The 19,156-nt window shown below is 40.8% G+C and overlaps 1 pseudogene; it reads right to left on the bottom strand.

The window, feature by feature from the left end:
- Positions 1-652: 652 nt before the first annotated feature.
- Positions 653-2,250, bottom strand: LOC128112408 (alpha-enolase-like; annotated as a pseudogene).
- Positions 2,251-19,156: the final 16,906 nt, after the last annotated feature.

Below are 19,156 nucleotides of genomic sequence, written 5' to 3'. Positions count from 1 at the left end.
CTCAAATTCAAGGACAAATAGGAGACACATCGGGGACCCTGCTTCAGAAAGAAAACAAAGTGCCAGAGCTTAACAGAAAAATAAGCAATCTCTTACTCACACCTAAATATTGCATAAAATCACCTGTGTCTCCTCCTTGACATAAGGCCCAGTTTACAGCATGCAATACAAGTTCAGCACTGCTTGACAGGATGACTAGGGGAGAAGTGTAGGTCAGGGATGATTCAGCTAGGAGCAAGCAGAAGGCTGTCACCAGGGAGAGGAGACACAGGAGATGACCTAAGGGGCTGGCATTTGTGCTCCGGAGGCTATAGATTAACTGTTCTCTGGTGTGGGCTGAGACTCCAAGCTTCCTGTGTACTGTCATAGTCCTATGCTGCCTCCTGGGAGACTGCCATCACTCCCATAGGGGACACTGTGCATACGCAGGAAGTGAGACAGGCGGCATCTATGCGGATATGCTTGGGATGAAAGATCAAAAGTAACTTTCTTTCATCTCTCCCTCATCTCCTTCTCTTTTGTTTTTCTCTTTCATTTTTTTTTCCTGTATAGCATAGAGACCAGTGGAACCCTGCTATCCCTGTGAAACTTGAGTAACTGATTTCACTGTGGTCATTGCTAATGGTTGTCCTACATCTGCTGTATGATTGTCATCTGCTCTGTTTTTTGAGACAAAACACAACTTCTTTTTTCTTTTCTTTTTTATGGGTCACTGAGGCTTTTGTTTTGTATGTAGAGCTGCTGGGGCAGAGGTCTTACCTGCGGCCACCCCAAAGATTACAGTGGGCTTCAGACACTTAGCTTGGAGGTGAGGTGACAGAAACAATGATTCAGACCAATCACATGATTACAAGGTTGGATTTCCCAGCAGGGCTCCAGGTGGTCAGATGTGGCTGTCTAAGGACATCGAAGGAAGCAGTGGCATGGGAGGGACAAGTGCTGGGCCAGCTTTGAGCCTCCTCGTTGACATCAGGGACAAGGTCTAAGCAGCCAGTGGCTCCAGGGATATCCATGTACACTTTACTTGGCCAGGGGGTTCCTGAAGGAGCTGCCGGCAAACTTGGCCTTGCAGCCCAGCTCTTCCTCGATTCTAAGGATCTGACTGTACTTGGCTAGGCGCTCATATCAGCATGGGGCACCTGACTTGATCTGCCCAGTGTAGAGTTCCACCACCAGGTCAGTGATGAAAGTATCTTCAGTCTCCCCAGAGCAATGGGACACCACGACGCCTCAACCATTGGACTGACTTTGAGCAGGAGGCAGTTGCAGGACTTCTCACTCTCAGCCTTGGCAATCCTCTTAGGGTTAGTTACTGTGAGATCATCCCCAACCATCTGGATGCCTGAACTATCTGTGAACTTCTTCCAGGCTTCCCAGTCATCCTGGTCAAAGGATGGACATCACTGGATAGTCCTGGATGAAGGACTTATACAAGTCAGCCAGCTGGTCAGGCGTGATGTACCTGCTGGCATCATCAGGAGATTTGAAGTCCAGGTCATACTTGCCAGATCTGAAGAACTCAGAGGCAGCCACATCCATGCCGATGACAACCTGGTCAGTGTAGCCAGCCTTCCCAATTGTGTTCTTCAGCAGCTCCAGGACTTCTTTGTTCTCCAGGATGTTAGGCATGAACCTGCCCTCATCAACCACATTGGTGGCATCCTTCCCGTATTTCTCCTTGATGACATTCTTCAGGTTGTGATAAACCTCTACCCCAATGCGCATGACTTCCCGGAAACTGGACACCCCCACGGGGAGGATCATGAACTCCTGCATGGCCAGCTTGTTGCCAGCATGAGAACCGCCGTTGATCACATTGAAAGCGGGAACCGGCAGGATGACTTCAGGGTTGCCAGCCAAGTCAGCGATGTGATGGTAAAGGGGTACTCCCTTTTCTGCAACACCAGCTTTGCAGACAGCCAGGGACACTCCCAGGATGGTGTTTGCACCAAATTTCGATGTATTTTCAGTGCCATCCATCTCAATCATCAGTTTGTCGATCTTCTCTTGTTTCACAACACTCAGTTTCTTGCTAATGAGAGCAGGTGAGATAGTTTTATTGACGTGCTCAACAGCCTTTGAGACACCCTTTCCCTATGTATCGAGTCTTATCATTGTCACGGAGTTCCAGGACCTCATAGATGCCTATGGAGCATGGCAGCTCGGAAGAGACCTTTTGAGGTGCAGAGGTCAACCTCAACAGTGGGGTTCCTATGGGAGTCAAAGATCATGGATCTTGAGAATAGACATGGTGTGTTTCTTGCAGCCGGGTTGCTGTGTAGGAAATGAACAGATGTTTCTGCAAACACCCTGGAGAGAGTTTCAGAGCACATCTTCTTTACCAGTTTCTATAATTCTCTTTTTGTGAAGTACCAAGCGAAACCCAGAACCAATTGGATCTGGGTTCAAGAGCAATGGCAGTGGGCAGAAATCTTGGAGACAGACAACACAGGGCAGCCTGGGCCATGATCAAGCCTAATTTGCAGGTGAACCATCCCGGGGATCTGAGCCCGACCTCAGAGCACCAGGCTTCTCACACTATTGTCTTTAACAAGAGGGTTAATGAGTCCATTCACTTAGTTGTGTCTATAGCTCTGTTTACAGTTTGGCTCCCTCAGTATCTCACATTGGCCATATTATTCTTATTCCCTTTACAATCATGAAATAAAATGTCAGGATTTTTATCTTCATGGAGTTTACATATATACTATCCATCTACATTTAATTCTAATCTCCCTCGTGAGTCTATTCCAGTCTGAGTAAGGCCTGCAACTAGAACGTCAGAGCACTCATCAAGTGTCATTTATTTATTACAATTCACACCCTGAGCAGCACATTGGTAACATGGTCACTGGTCAGATTCCAAGAATTATTCTGGAAAAACCTTTGGATCAATAATGTGAAGACATTTGAATTGAGATTTTTATTTGTTGTGAATTTTTCTTCTTCACATTCCATAATAAAAAGCAATGTTGGCTCCCTTTATCTTTATTTTTATTTACTTTCTCACTTGTTTCATCCATTTCCTGGTTTATTGCTTACTTTCAAGTGTGTGGATAGGCTCCAGGGCCTCACGTATGCTCCTGTACCATCCATGGCCCTCTTTCATCCTTATAAATTGACTTTGTTGATGGAGAAACTTGGAGGGTTTCTTGGGTCTCTTTAAAGTCTGTGTTTCCTTAGTAGAATGTGCCCATGGAAATCTGTTGTAACATTGACTATTTTTGCAAAACTAAATATAGTAGTTATATGGTATGATTTGAAATAGAAGGCTCTAATTAGAACATTGACATGGAAGGATACACTCCAATGACTTATTTCTCAAGCCTTTTCTTCTGAATACATCTTGTTAAGGATAGGGGTTTCAACACATTGATTTGGATGGAAAACAAAAACATTCACATCATTTCGTGGAAGAAGTACATTCTTGATGAAAGGATGAACAGGATGAAGGTCATGAATTGAGCCATCTTCCACTAAGTGAGGAGTAGCAAAGAAGCCATCATGTCTGTAGTGATGTGGTACAAGGTGCATCTCAGAAGATGAAGCCAGAGATGTAGTTGGATGAGATCGGGAATGACTATAATGGACATGAGAAGTTAATCATCAGGAACTTGTGGGACATTGTAAATTCACTGAGGGAGCAGAGAAGGCACTGAGCAGAGAACACCATGCAAATGACACTTAGCACTCTGACATATGAACAGTAGTCCAGAGGGAAGGCAGGAGAGAAAACAGACATCATTTAGGAGGCCATTGCAGGCTAGAAGGGATATCCAATGTTTTGGACCAAGTGGTAGGGGTAGGGATTAAGTACTGATCAGATCATAGACATAACTTGAATGTTTAATTGGGAAATATTTCAAACATGGGTTATGAGCACAGAGAGGAATCTAAGATAGCTCCTGGGGCTTTGGGTTGCAACTAGAAAGACAGAATTATGTGGAACTGAAAGACAAAATTCAAAAGAGGAATACATTTGCAAGGGAAAAACTGCTTTGAATACTTAAGGATAGACATCACAGTGAATGTCACAGTGAGGTGTTTAACAAATTTATATGGAGTTTAAGGAAGAGATTTGAACTGTGGTTAAAATATTCAAAGGTTTGAATGCATATTTCACTAAATGCCACCATGGGAGAGGTTATATACAGAAAATGCAAGCTTGGACAGGTCATCAGATCAGTCTATGCTTTTAGTTAGGGAGTTATGCCTTCCTAGAGACCCCTATTAAAAATGGCTATCATCAAAAAAGCTAATGTGATCTCAGTGTCCTCCCTGCATTCTTTCCTGTGGGAATGATAAAATCAGCCTATGTCTAGCTCATGCCAGTCCATCCTAAGGCACACTCCATCAACCGGTCCTTCAGTGTGAAGTTAGGAATGTGCCTTCATGTCCATGCTGACTCCATGTGCTCATCTCTACTTTTGAGTTTTGTGGAGCTAATGGAATAAAACGATAGGGTATAGTTCATCTACTCACTTATTTATTGGATGGTATATTCTTTTGCTATTGAATATTTTGTGTTCTTTATGTATTCTGTGTATTAATCCTCTGTAAGATGAACAGCTGAAGGAGATTTTCTTCATTATATATGCTATCTCTATCTTGGCAATTGTTTTCTTTTCTTGGCAGAATGTTTCAGCTTCTTGCAATCCAGTTATCAGTTCTTTCTATTATTTCCTAAACATCAGAGTCCTGCTTAGAAGGTTCTTGAATAGGCAAACATCTTAATGTGTTTCTCCAATTTCTTCCTCATAGAAATGTACAATATGTGGCCCCAAACAAAATTATAAAGTTACTTTAAACATTATGAATTTTCTGTGTTTGTGATTTCCTTTTTGCTATTTAATTGGGAGATGACCTAGTACAAACTTTATAGATGACAATTTCATGTCATAGTGTCAGAAGTTGGACTCACCTGTTAAGTTCCAAGCTGTAGGACTTATATTAAGGTCTTTGTGCTGTGGGATGTCATTCTGTAAGCTGTGACTATGTGTTGCTCTGATTAGTTGATAAATACAATGCTTATTGGCCAGTAGCCAGGTAGGAAGTATAGATGGGGTGAGCAGATGAAAAGAATTCTGGGAAGAGGAAGGGCTGAGTCAGGAGTCACCAGCCAGACACAGAGGAAGCAAGATGTCAAGGCAGAACTGAGAAAAGGTACCAAGCCACTTGGCTAAACATAGATATAGAATTATGGGTTAACTTAAGTGTAAGAGCTAGTCAGTAATAAGCCTGAGCTAATGGATGAGAAGTTATAATTAATATAGGCCTCTGTGTGTTTACTTGGGGGACACGAGTGGGAGAGATTTGCTGTGACCACCAGTTGGCCGGAACACAGGAAAACTTCCAACTATATCTTTGGTTAAGTTTGAGTTGACTTTTGTACAGGCTGGAGGGTAGGGATCTAGTTTCATTTTCTGTACTTGAATATCCTGTTTTTCTCAGCATCACTTTTTATTGTTGTTTGAGACAAAGTTTCCCTACATTGTTCAGGCTGGCTTGAACTCTAATCCTAATGTCTTAGATTCAGCACCACATTTCAAAGATACTATTGCTTGATCAAGGCGTATATTTGACATCTTTTGAAATAATCAGGTGAATATAGTACACTGTCTTATTTCTGGGTTCTTTATACTGTCTCATTGGTCAATATTACTGGTGCAAGGAACAGGGTGTTTTTGTACAATGGATCTGGGAAATAATCTGAGTTCAGGCATATGGTACCTCTAGTATTTCTTCATCCTTTTTTTCTCCCTCAAGGTCATTTTTGCTATTTGGGGGCTACCTCTGCTCTTCCATATGAGTTTTGGGATAGCTTTTCTAGCTCTGAAAAAGAAAGCAATTGTAATTTTGATGTGAATGGCACTTTACAAAGAAATAAAAAATATCTTAGCTCTTAGAAAAATGGGTATCAAAACTATATTGACAGTCTATCTCACACCAGTCAAAATGGCTATTATCAAGAAAACATGAATGGTAGATATCAGCAAGGATACAAAAAAAGGAGATCCTTAACCACTATTGATGGGACTTTAAATTAGTATACACACTGTGAGAATCAATATAGAAGTTTTTTTTTTTAATTTTTTTTTTAATTTATTTTAATTTATTTTGCAATACAATTCAGTTCTACATATCGGTCACGGATTCCCTTGTTCTCCCCCCTCCCGTCCCCCTCACCTTCCCCCCAACGCCCCCCCCCCCCCCCCCATTCCCATCTCCTCCAGGGCAAAGCCTTCCCCACAGACTGAGGTCAACCTGGTAGACTCAGTCCAGGTAGGTCTAGTCCCCTCCTCCCAGGTCAAGCCAAACAATCCTGCATAGGCCCCAGATTTCAAACAGCCAACTCATGCAATGAGCACAAGATCTGGTCCCACTGCCTGGATGCCTCCCAAACAGATCAAGCCAATCAACTGTCTCACCCATTCGGAGGGCCTGATCCAGTGTGGACCCCTCAGCCATTGGTTCATCCCTAATCATCAGGGAAATGCAAATCAAAACAACTCTGAGATACCACCTTACGCCTGTCAGAATGGCTAAGATCAAAAACACTGAAGACACCTTATGCTGGAGAGGATGTGGAGCTAGGGGAACTCTCCTCCACTGCTGGTGGGAATGCAAGCTTGTACAACCACTTTGGAAATCAATATGGCGCTTTCTTAGAAAATTGGGAATCAATCTCCCCCAAGATCCAGCTATACCACTCTTGGGCATATACCCAAGAAATGCTCAACCACACCATAAGAGCACTTGTTCAGCTATGTTCATATCAGCATTGTTTGTAATAGCCAGAACATGGAAACAACCCAGATGCCCTTCAACTGAAGAATGGATAAACAAAATGTGGTACATATACACAATGGAATACTACTCAGCAGAAAAAAACAATGGCATCATGAGGTTTGCAGACAAATGGATGGATCTAGAAAAAATCATCCTGAGTGAGGTAACCCAGACTCAGAAAGACAAACATGGTATGTACTCACTCATAGCAGGATACTAGACATGAAACAAGGATGACTTGTCTGCTACTCACATCACCAGGGAGGCTACCCGGAAAACAGGACCCCAAGAAAGACACAGGGATCGCCCAATGACAGAGAAATGGAATGAGATCTACATGAACAGCCTGGACATGAGTGGGGGTAATGAAAGGCGAGGGTCGAGGGAAAGAGAGCTTGGGGGAGCGGGAGATCCCAGCTGGATCAACAACAGAGAGGGAGAACAAGGAATAGGAGACCATGGTAAATGAAGACCACATGAGAATAGGAAGAAGCAAAGTGCTAGAGAGGCCCACAGAAATCCACAAAGATACCCACACAACAGACTGCCGGCAATGGTCGAGAGACAGCCCGAACTGACCTCTCTGGTGATGGGATGGCCAAACACCCTAATTGTTGTGCTAGAAACCTCATCCAACTACTGAGGGATCTGGATGCAGAGATCCATGACTAGGCCCTGGGTGGATCTCTGGGAGTCCAATCAACGAGAATGAGGAGGGTTTATATGAGCGAGAATTGTTGAGACCAAGGTTTTTTTTTTTTTTTTTTTTTAAGAAACTAAAATGAGGACTGGAGAAATATCTCAGTGGTTAAGAATTCGGTTCTCAGCACCCATGACAGATAGCTCACAACCAGCCACAACTCCAGCTCCAGATAATCAATGCTGTCCCTAAGCCTTTGCACTTGCACCACACACACCCCCCACAAGTACACACACAAAATAAACAGATAAATAAATAAATAAAACAATTCTTAAAATGTACTAAAATTGAAAATTATGTACTTGTAATAACAATGAATGAAAAAAGAGGACTTGCATTTGAAAGAGAACAAATGAAAGGTGTATATGGAAGGGTTCAAAGGGAGTAAATGGAAGGGGTGAAATTATGTAATTATGTTATAATCTCAAAAAATAAAAGATGTAATAGACATTACAATAATATAACTACCCTATAATCCAGTGATGCCAACCCTGGGTTTATAGCCAAAGGAATTAATGTAGTAAGAAATAGAGATACAGGGAAACACATATTTATTCACAATAGTCAAATCACAAGATTGCCCTAGGGTGCCCGCAGGTGAATGGATAAATGATGGAAATGTGGTTCGTATACACAATGGAGAGTCATTCAACTATTATGAAACACAAAATCATGTACTTTGTAGGAAAATGGATGGAAACAGATGTAGTGATATATTGTATACCCTGATAAAATTTGCCTAAAGATATGTCTAGATCTCTGTGAGTTCAAAGCCACCATGGACTACATGAGATTGACTCAGTCTAGGAAAGAAACAGAGCCAGGCAGTGGTGGCACACACCTTAACCCCAGCACTTGAGATCTCATGCCTTTGCTTGGGAAGCACACACGCCTGTAATCTCAGGAAGTGGTGGCTGGGCAGAGAAAGGAGTGAGGAGATAGGAACTAGAAGTTTTTCAGGCTGAGGAGTCCTAGAGGTAAGAGGTGGCTTGTTCCTTTGCCTCTCTGATCTTCAGGCAAATTTTATTAGGGTACACAATGTGTCACCACATTATATAAGAGGTGGTGGCTGTGGCTTGTTCCTTTGTCTCTTTGATCTTTCAGCATTTACCCCAATTTCTACTTCAGGTTTTGTGGGAGCCCATTTTTAGGTTCTTAGTGGCTTTACCCAGCAGGTCCACATAGAGAGGATGTATAGCTGGAGAGTTTCTCTCTGGGTCCTGACAAGCCCTGGCAGTCCCACAGCCCATTTATAAAATAAACACTCAGATGCTTATATTATTTAAACTGTTTGGCCTAATGGCTCAGGCTTCTTGCTATCTAGTTCTTCTATCTTAAATTAACCCATTTTTATTAATCTATGTCTTGCCACATAGCTTAGTGGTACTTTACATCCTGCTCCTCATCGAGGCGGCTGGCAGAGTCTCTCTGCCTCAGCCTTCCACTTCCCAGCATTTTCTTCCCTCTTTGTCCCACCTATACTTCCTGCCTGGCTACTGGCCAATCAGCGTTTTATTTATCAATCATCCACAGCAACGATGATTGAATCATGGGCCTGAGTGCAGGTGTCTGAAATGGTCTGCAATTGGCTGTGCTGGGGGGAGGTCTTTTGCTCCACCTCTTGGCATTTCTATAAATATCTTAGGTCAGAGACAGTCAGGTCCCGGTTGGAATAGGTTCCAGGCCCTCTCAAGGCTATCCTGTATTTTCTATCTGTTTATCTCCACAATCTAAATCCTTTTATCTAATATTTCCTGCTACTCTCACTCAAGAAAACTCTGGGGAACTGTGAGGTTGGTGGGTAGCTGCCCTACAGTTTTTTTTTTAATTAAAAGTCCATTTAATATTCAAGCTACAACCAGAAATCAGCATGTTAAGTGAAATAAGCCAGGCTCAGAAAGACTAATATTAAGTGGTTTTGTCAAGTGTGGACTCTTAAAAAAAAGATTAGAAGTAGGAGGACTGTATAGAAATCAGGAAGTCAGCCAGAAGCACAGACAACTCTGATTTTAGGAGGACATATTTGTTATAAATTACATATATGGAAATGTCATACTGAAACCTGTTTTTTTTCAATTACTATGTAGTAAGAAAAGAAACTTCATTTAAAATCGCAGAGTATTCAAAATGATATAGAAGTCATTCAGTGTACACAGAAAAGGACTAAAGCATGGCATCAGAGCCTGTATTGCCGCCCATTTACATGGGCTTCCGGATTAGTGCTTTTTACTTAGAAAAAAACAATTTTAGTTAGATTTCAGCACTTGCAAGTTCTTCCACAATAAAACAATGTAGCACTAGATTTATGTTCATGAAAATAAAAGGCTCATGTGATGATTTTCCAATGAGACAGATATATACTATATATAAAATGTATAAATATATATTATATTAATTATATCATATATAATTATATATATAATTTATGAGAGGATGGACTTTGTGAGTGGTCTATATTTTCCTAGTTTTTAGAGTTCTATTATATAAATGTATGTGCTTGTGAGTAATAGGCATTCACATATTTCTAACGATATTTGAGGTAACTTATTATAATTAAGATGTGGAACAGTGTAGATTAAAAACCATCTAGATATTTTTATTTTACATGTACGAGGGATTGCTGGCATTCATGTATGTGTAACATGTGTTGTCATGAATACATGTACTGGTGTCTTGAGGAGTCCAGAAGAGGGGTTCAGATCCCCTGAACCCTGAGTTATAGGTGTTTGTAAACCACCAGGTGGGTGCTAGGAACTGAACCTGGGTCCTCTGCTAGGACAGCAAGTGATCTTTACTTCTGAGCCATCTCTTCAGATCCATCAGTGAAATGTTTAAGTTGGATTCATGACTAGAGATAAGAAAAAAGATTAGAATTCATACAAAACTCTTGTTGTCTGCATTCAGATTTGTCTTGGATAATTCTGCTAGAAGAGCTTTTAAATTTTTGACTAAATGCATGTATTTAAAGTGCTTTGAATTTAACATCAAACAATTAGGAGAACACACTATTTATGCTTGATAACAGTAACAATTCTTAAGATACTCATAAAATGAATTATACAAACAGAAAATGTAGAAAGTCAGAAATAAAGGGACCACAGAGAGAGGTCCATTGTTCACATCAGAAAGCACATTAAACACGAGTAAGTCCAGTAATTCAGCTCTTAACAAGGTAATTATGGCATTGACAAGCTAAATGAGAATTCAGAATGTAAGAGACACTTGGCAAATTCCCCACTAGATTCTCAAAATTGCTAAAACCTCTGCATGCCAACTCCAGTAATTAAATGAGGCAAGGTTCATGGAGAATATTCAAAGAATTCCAGCATAAGATGCTATAAACAAGGAAGACATTAGCAAATTGATAGTATTTATCTCAGAGAAGACCTGGTATAAAGTTTGGGCCATTAGGTTGCAGTCCTCTATCAAAATGAAACATCTTTTCTTTTTAAGATAAACTAGCTATTTAAGAGTTTCGAACAATGTGTTTTGATCATATTGAACCCCTTCCCCTGTTTCCAGATCCACTCTTCCTTCCCAACCCATCCAACTTTATGTCCTTCTTTCTAAACCTTCAAGAACAACTTGTACTGCCCAAATTCGTGGCCTTAAACTGGAGAATGGTCAACTTACCAGGGCTGTACTCAGAGAAAACTCTCTCTCCCTCTCTTAGCAGCTAACGATTGCCATATCTGTGGTATGAATCTTAAAAGGTCTTAGTAATAAAAACAAACCTGGAGCCAGGTATTGGGGTGAACGCTGAAAGATCAGAGAGACAGAACACGCCAAAGCTAACCTCACCTTCCAACTTCTCAGCCAATCCTGTTTCCTCAAACTGGGAGCCTCTGAGTCCTCATCTGGAATGCATCTCAACTGAACTGCTGCTCAAAAGCCTGAAAGCTTAACCAGGCCCTAGTTCCTGGTTTTCATGCCTTACGTACTTTTCTGCTTCCTGGGATTAAAGGCATGTGTCATCATGCCTAGTGGTTTCCAGTGTGGCTTTGAACTCACAGAGATCCGGATGGATCTCTGCCTCCAGAATGCTAGAATTAGAGGTGTATGTGCCACCATTTTCTGACCTCTATGACTATCTAGTGACTGTTCTGTTCTCTGACCCCAGATAGGTTTACTAAGGTGCACAATATTTTGGGGGACATAATATCACCACAAATATCCTCAAGGCTAGGCCTGGGGAAGTGTGACTAGTTCCTCTCTCCACACTGGGATTTAGTCTGGCTTGGGCTTGGACAGGTTATGTCTATGCTGTTGTAACTGTTGTGAGTTCGTATGTGTAGCTGCCCTGCTGTGTCCAGAAGATAATGTTTCCATGGAGTCATCATCCTTCATCTCCCAGTTCTTCCTCTTTTTCTGCTCCTTCTTCCATTGTGATCACTGAGGCTTGGGAGGAAAAGGTATGTGGTATCTATGTTCTCTGCAGGGCTGAGAATTCAGTAGTCTCTTATTTGCTACACTGTGGACAGTCATGTGGATCCCTGTGTTAATCTCCATCTATTGCAAATAGAATCTTTTCAAATGGAAGGTGAGAAATGCATTGATCTGCGGGTATAATGGTAAGGTTGCTTTTTTTAGACAGACAATAAACAACTTTATAATGGAAACAATACTGATTTCAGAGCCACAAAAAGTGTAGAGTAAAATCCTGGCGTTATTAGTAGTTGTTTGACTGTGGGAAAGTGAGTGGATCTTTCCTAGTTGCTTCATATGTAAAATAGGAATAAAATACAAGTTCATGGATTACTGTAAGACATAGTAGGTGAAATAATGCAAATGTAAGTAAAATATCCAGCAGAATACCAGACAGAGAAGAACAAAACAAAACAACTAAAACAAAACCAAAAAACATGTGGCAGAGACAGACCGGTGAAACTTGATGGTGGCATTGACATTCCATTGGTATTTATTCATTGTAATTAAGAAATTATTTGTGGCCCGGCACGGTAGCATATGACTTTAATCCAAGCACTGAGAGACAGATCTCTGAGTTGGAGGCCAGCCTGGTCTATAGAATGTATTCCTGTATAGCCAGGGCTACACAGAGAAACCCTGTCTTGAAAAACCAAAAAAGAAAAAAAAAATATTTCTGAATCTTTTTCTGCCTAAGTTCAGATCGTTGCTACATGGATCTGACCTGGCTTAACAATGTTCATCAATAATCTGTTTTTGTGGGAAATGTAGTAGGTTACAATCACCATCACTTTTCCACCACCAGTCAACACCATCATGATCATTATAACAAAATACACATACTTATTATGCTCCAAATGTTGTACTAAATGCGTACTTGCAAATATGAGATAAATATCAACTGTTGAATTCTTTTATAGTCACGATTTTGTATATTCTCCAAGAAGGTTAAGAAATTGTTCATTCAGCTCTGAATAGTGGAGCTAGCACTTAAAACCGCATTATTCACCAGCAAAGATTGGACACCTTGACATCATCATTTTGCCATATTTAAGAAGTTCAGGAAGTTGTACACCTTATCATGAAGTGCTTTGGTATTTTCATTTCATTGATTTCAGAGTCCTCTTATGATAAATTCTTGTCCTAAATAAATTCAGTGATTTTGGTATTAAATTAACTAGAATAAAGAGTTCATCAAAAAGGGAACAAATCTTTGATCTAGACATTTCTCAAGTGAAAGTTTTTCTAAGCGTGCACATGTTCTAGGAAATACTGAAAGCATAATGAACATAAAAAAGTGATCAATGTCACAAATGTTTAATGAAGTATTTACTATAATAACTGAAATAAATAAGATTGACATTGTAAAAGACAGTTAACGTCAACATTGACAAAGTCTTATGGAATTGCACATCATTATACACAGATGAATAAAGTATTAATCAGATGTTTTGTGTGGAAGTGCATGCTTGAAATCCCAGTGTTCAAGAGGATGAGGCAGGAGGATTGCTGCAAGTTCTAAGGTAGACTGAGTCAAGAGTGAGGACCAGCCTTGTCAGAGATGACAGGATGTGGAGACCCACAGAGGTTTCTTAGCGAGAACTTACTCAGGGTCTGAAAATTGAGCTTGCTTTACCCAGCAGGACTGCAAAAGGGGACGATTTGACCACAGGCATGGTTACCAGGTGTTTGGAAGGGTCTACACTTGGCTGTGCAGTGTGCTCTTATCTAGCAAGGGGGAGGTCTTTTGCCCCACCCCTTGGCATTATTATAAAAAGCCCTTTTGAATAAATGGAAAAGGTTGTTGGATATCGACCCAGGTCCTCCTGAAGCTATCCTGTGTTTCTGTCTTTCTTCTAGTCAACTAGGTCTCTCTTTCTATCTAGTATTCTCTTATCCCTCTCTCTTCCTCCTAGGAACCCTTGAAATGGCGAGATCTGGCCTCCCACAACAGGGGACTTGTCCCTAAATAAATAATAATGGTATTTGGAGAAGAAGAAACTACCTGGTAAGTTTGAAAAATATTTCAGTTTTACAGTTTATCTCGTATACTTGGAGAAACTCTTGTACATGTGCGATAATGAGGAAACATATCAGTTGTCCAGAAGTTTTCTTTGTGCAGCCAATAATTTATGTTCAAATAAGGAAATAGAGATTTTTTATTTATAAAGTAGAATGTTCATACAAGGTTCAGAATAAAGAATTCAGTATATGTATCAGCAAAATGGATAGATCTTGAAATTTTCAGAAAATTTAAAGTGTTAGAATGCCACATTGTGATACCATCTTGTAAGTGTAAAAATATTATGTATATATTGATAATATTTATAGACATATGTTGGAAGTTTAAAATTGTAAACTTATATGGTAAATGAGATAGTTTATTTTAATAGAAAGAGAAAATGCATATAAACAGAGCCTGTTGGAGAAAAGAGTAATTTAACATTTTGCCCTATATTTTATTTTATGACACAACAAGAAAAGCCACCTGAGGTGCTATGGGACAAATATGAAATATCCCCCAAAGGCTCATGTTTTACTCTTGGTCCTTAAGTATGGGAGCTTTATTGAGAAGTTGAAGAAATGTTAGGAGGTGGGCTTAGCTAGAGATCAGGTTAGTGGAGGACAGGGCTTGGTGGTGTATCATCCCTGGTCTCTTCCTTTCATGCTCTGTGCTTGGTAGATACCATGAGGTAATGAACTCTGCTCCTCCACCCTGATCTGCTACCGTGATGTTCTACCCAAGTACATGGAACCAAAACCATTGACTGAGTCCTCTGAATCCGTGAGCCAAATAAACCCTTTCTCCTTAAAAATTCATGTCAAGTACTGTGTCACAGTGACAGCACAGGGGGAAATAGAAAATACAAAGCACGCCCCGTTTGGGGATATAAATTCTTACCTTTGTACACTGTTATGTTTACACATTTCTTTCAAGATGAAATATAACAATATCAATGACCAGGATTCAGTGGCAGGATCCTGGGGGGAAAGAAGTCAGGGGTCGGAAACAAAGAAGAGAGAACAGGTGGACTCAGAAGCTCTTGCACAGATATATCTTACACCAGGTAGGTTTATTAAGAAGTGCAGCCTCTTTTATCCCATTTCTAGGGGAAACTAGGACAGTGTCATCGAGAAGCCATCATAGAATGGGATTCAGTCAGTGAGCGGCCAATCAAACAATGGTACACAAGGGGAACACTGGGTATCTCAAGAACATCATCGCCTCAGCACACAGGGGCCTTGGGACTGATAACCACAGCCCCTTAGGGTAGGAAAAGTTGAGTTCTAAGGATCTGAAGCTGGAGCTCCACCAAGGCCCTGGCCCCAGGCCATGACTAGCTCTGCTGAGAATATTCCTGGTTTGGGAGAAGGAGCCATGTTCCTTCTCCATACACCAGTGCCTCAGTTCAATCTAGCCCTCAGCAGCAAAAGAAAGAACATTTTGTAATTTTTTTCTAATGAATTACTTTTCTAAATGAGACATTAACCTAAGTATAACTACTTAAATAGTATGCAGAGATATAGTCTATTTTTAGAGAGACTTCATGAAATTATGGACATAGCTATGCCTTACATTCACAAACTAAGGAATTTCATTTTTATTTTAAAAGGTCTTTTTTTTTCTTTCTCATTAAGTGTGGGGAGACAAGAATTAACCAATGGTTCTTAAACCTGGCTGATTTTCCAATTCACCTGGGAGTCCTATGCACAAAAGTCTGGACATTGGCCCAGGTTATGGATCGCATTATCTGGATCTACCGATCCCAGGTACTTGTTCCCTTTATTGCTGCTGCCTTTGGGAGCTCCCAGTGAGTTTAGTAATTAGTTCTATCTTGAATCCTATCACCAAATGCCTTCACAAGTCCCCTTCTTCCTGATTATTTTATTTTAGAGGTTAATTGGTTCAGAATGGGACTGGAAATGTGTTCTTTCTCAGAGAGGGATGGGAAAGGAGTGGCAGAAAAGGCTTCCAGTTTGTAAAGAGGGGGGGGCTTTCTTCAAGTCTCACTTACTATACAAGTCAGCCAGGGTCTGAGATGGCCCACAGGTCTCAAAGCACAGGTGCTCCCAGGAAGGTCCTTTTCTGCATAGCACACCCAGTGTTCCCACCACTGTTGAGTATTGTGATTTTTTTCCTCCTCTAATCTTTAAGAATGTTACAGGATGTTGAATGTCAGGAAGAGCTTGTGATTTCAGCTGCCAGGAAAACAAACATTATTGCCATTTGATGAAGCTTCATGTGTCTACACAAAAGTAACCCATACACAGAGATCTTTGCTCTTTAATTGCAGTAGCCCTTGTCTTTCATTTGCAGGTGAATATTTCAAAAGAAAAAAAAGAGGATAATTTGTGCCTCTGTCACATGTCTCTGTGAGGCTGGCCTCCCCACAAATCCTTCTGAGGGTGCTGGAGGAATCCTGTACCTCATATATTTGTGGCTACAAATATCAAGGTTACATCAGGAATGTCCCTTGACAGACTTCTCATCTATATTTGTCATGTAGCATTTTTCTGGACACTAAAACAAGGAGAACAACAGAAGGGAAAATGTCAGGGAAGAAGTTTCCCTGTGGTAAAATTCTAAGTCAGTCAAGATAGTGTCCTAGGAAATGTATGTGTTCAAATTATTTTTTCAACATAAAAAGATAGAAGCAGTGTAGCCTAACACAGTGGATGGACATCTTGGTGAGTGCAAAGCTAAAACAAAAGATACAACAACAGAAAAACTATCTGCAGCACGTAAGGAAGTTATCTCCAAAGCAGGAGCACCCTTGAACAAAGGGAACTTGGCCGCATTTGGGGGAATGGTTAGCTTACGGTCATGATTGGAATCCATGTTTGAAGATGAAAATGGAAGACAAGAATGTCTTTGTATCTACCGCTTTGCATCATGAAGTTTTAGCTGACAATAGAGGAAATGACCCTTCAAAGAAGTATGGGTACAGATAGGGCTTTGTCCTCAAAGGTCTTGTTTAATGGCTGACAGTTGCCTGGTACCTCCTTGTTAATAAGTGACAGTCACATTTTCTTTTCTTTTGGTTGTTCCCTCTAATCAGAAATGGAGTTTCCTTTCTACTGTAACTCTGTGCCTTCAGTTCACGCAGACCCCATACCTTCTACTTTGTCCACACCCAAGGAAAGAGAGGAACCTCCAGAAACTGGAGAGATGTTCATACTGAAAGATCTGGCCTCTTCCTCCCCTCTTGCTGTTGTCCCATCTTCTTCTCAGTTCTCTGATCTCCTGACTTACTCCATGTGTGCGTGCGTGCGTGTGTGTGTGTGTGTGTGTGTGTGTGTGTGTGTGTGTGTGTGTGTGTTACACTCTATTCAGGTGCACCTGTGTGTATGGTTGCATGCTCACATGGCATCCACAGAGGATGGCCTTTGTGCTGTCTTCACATGCCACCCTTATTTTATATTTGAGACAAGGTCTCTCACTAACTACGCTAGGCTACCTGGCCATCAAACCCTAGAGATATTTTTGTCTGCAGCTCCCCAGTACTGGCATGTACTGGCATTACAAGCACCTGTCAGCATGCCTGGCATTTTATCCATGGGCTCTCATGCTGGTGAAGCAAGAACTTTACCAACTGAGCTGTCTCCCAAGTCCCTGACTTTCCTTGTCATAGCTGAATGCTTGCCCCTGAAGTTCATTCTGATTCCTGCTTTCCACCTTCATCCTCCAGTCTGCTGCTAGCCTCAGCCTTGTCCTATTTAACTGTTCTTCTGTTTCTGGAATCTACATCTACACAGCATTGTCTACTGCTGCTCTCACAATTAGAAAGAGTGTGGACACCATGCTATGTCTAAGATGGGGACTGATGCTCGTGGGTCCCAGTTTGGTCTGAGGATCAAAGAAGAGTTCACATTAGTTTTCTAGTACTATGGGAATGTGTGGCTGGATAGAATCTGTACACATTTGTTGTATGTGTGCAGAGCTTTGCTTGTATTCTTCTGGTCCTGCATAACCAGAATATTTTTGAAACACTACAATTTGATTATTCTAAATATACACCATACATGAAAAGAACTCAAATTTTGCTGGGTGAGCCTATTTCAAATCTATACAGCCTTATTCTTTACATGAACATTTCTTTTTGCTTTAAAATATTCCAACTTTTGTTATATAGCCTATTTATAGCATGCACTACTACATAAATAGGGAAAATGTGTGAAATAACTGATTTCCTCTTCCCTAAGTCTGGTAATATGAGTTTTAAAAATTCATTTGGCATATAATGGAGAGGAATTTCCCAACAAGGATAGATAGAACAAGTTTCAAATAATGGCAGAATTCCTGGAAGTATGTGGTCTCTAAAAAGGGGTTTGTTTGTTGTTTGAACCCTTGAAGACCAATTGTGCTGCCCAAATGGTCTTAGGTGTGTGATCTTCCACAAGAACAATCAACTTACCAGGGCTACACTCTTAGAGAAACCTCTCTGTCTCTGTGTCTGTCTGTCTCTCGCGCTTTCTCTCTCTCTCTCTCTCTCTCTCTCTCTCTCTCTCTCTCCCAATAGCTGTCAACTGTCCATAGTTCCAGAGTTTTGGGTGGGATTGTGTGCCCAGCTCCCCTCTCCTTGCTGGGATTTGGTCTAGCTTCAACTTGCACAGGTCTTGTATGTACCATCACAGCCACTGTGAGTTCATTATGAGTAGCCACCTTGTTGTGTCCAGCAGATAATGTTTCCTGTAGCTATATATACTGCCTCTGCTCTATACTCTTTCTGCTTCTTTTTCTGCAGTGATCCCTTTGCCTTGGAAGGAAGGTTGTATGTATCTTACCTTCAGGGATGATCATTCTGCATCTCTTATTCTTTGCACCTTGGCCAGTTGTGGGTCATCGTATTAAACATCATCTGTTGCAAATATGTTTCTCAAATGAGGGGTGGGAGATGCATTGATCTATGAGTACAACAATAAGTCAGTAGGAGTCAGTTTCCTACTATGTGCTTTTAGCAATATAATAGTAGTAGGTTTTCCCTTAGGAACTGTGACCTGTTTAGCCACAGGTTCTTAGCCAAATAGTGGTGCTAAGTATGGGTTTTATCCTAGATTATTGGGGATGGCATATAAAGATACAGTGGAAGGGTTTAATCACCTTTTTGTACTTTTATTGTGGAGATAAGTGAAGAGATCAGAGTGACAATAGCATTTCCTTCTTTAATTTAGTACATTAACCATAAATCTCCTCTCACCTATACATAGATTGATAATATCAAAAGAAGAAGCAGTTATAAG

Source organism: Peromyscus californicus, unplaced genomic scaffold, assembly GCF_007827085.1.
Source record: "Peromyscus californicus insignis strain IS unplaced genomic scaffold, ASM782708v3 Scaffold_17__1_contigs__length_78620276, whole genome shotgun sequence".
Classification (NCBI taxonomy): domain Eukaryota; kingdom Metazoa; phylum Chordata; class Mammalia; order Rodentia; family Cricetidae; genus Peromyscus; species Peromyscus californicus.
The sequence above is the reverse complement of the archived record's forward strand: the minus strand, read 5'-3'. Positions and strand labels throughout refer to the sequence as shown.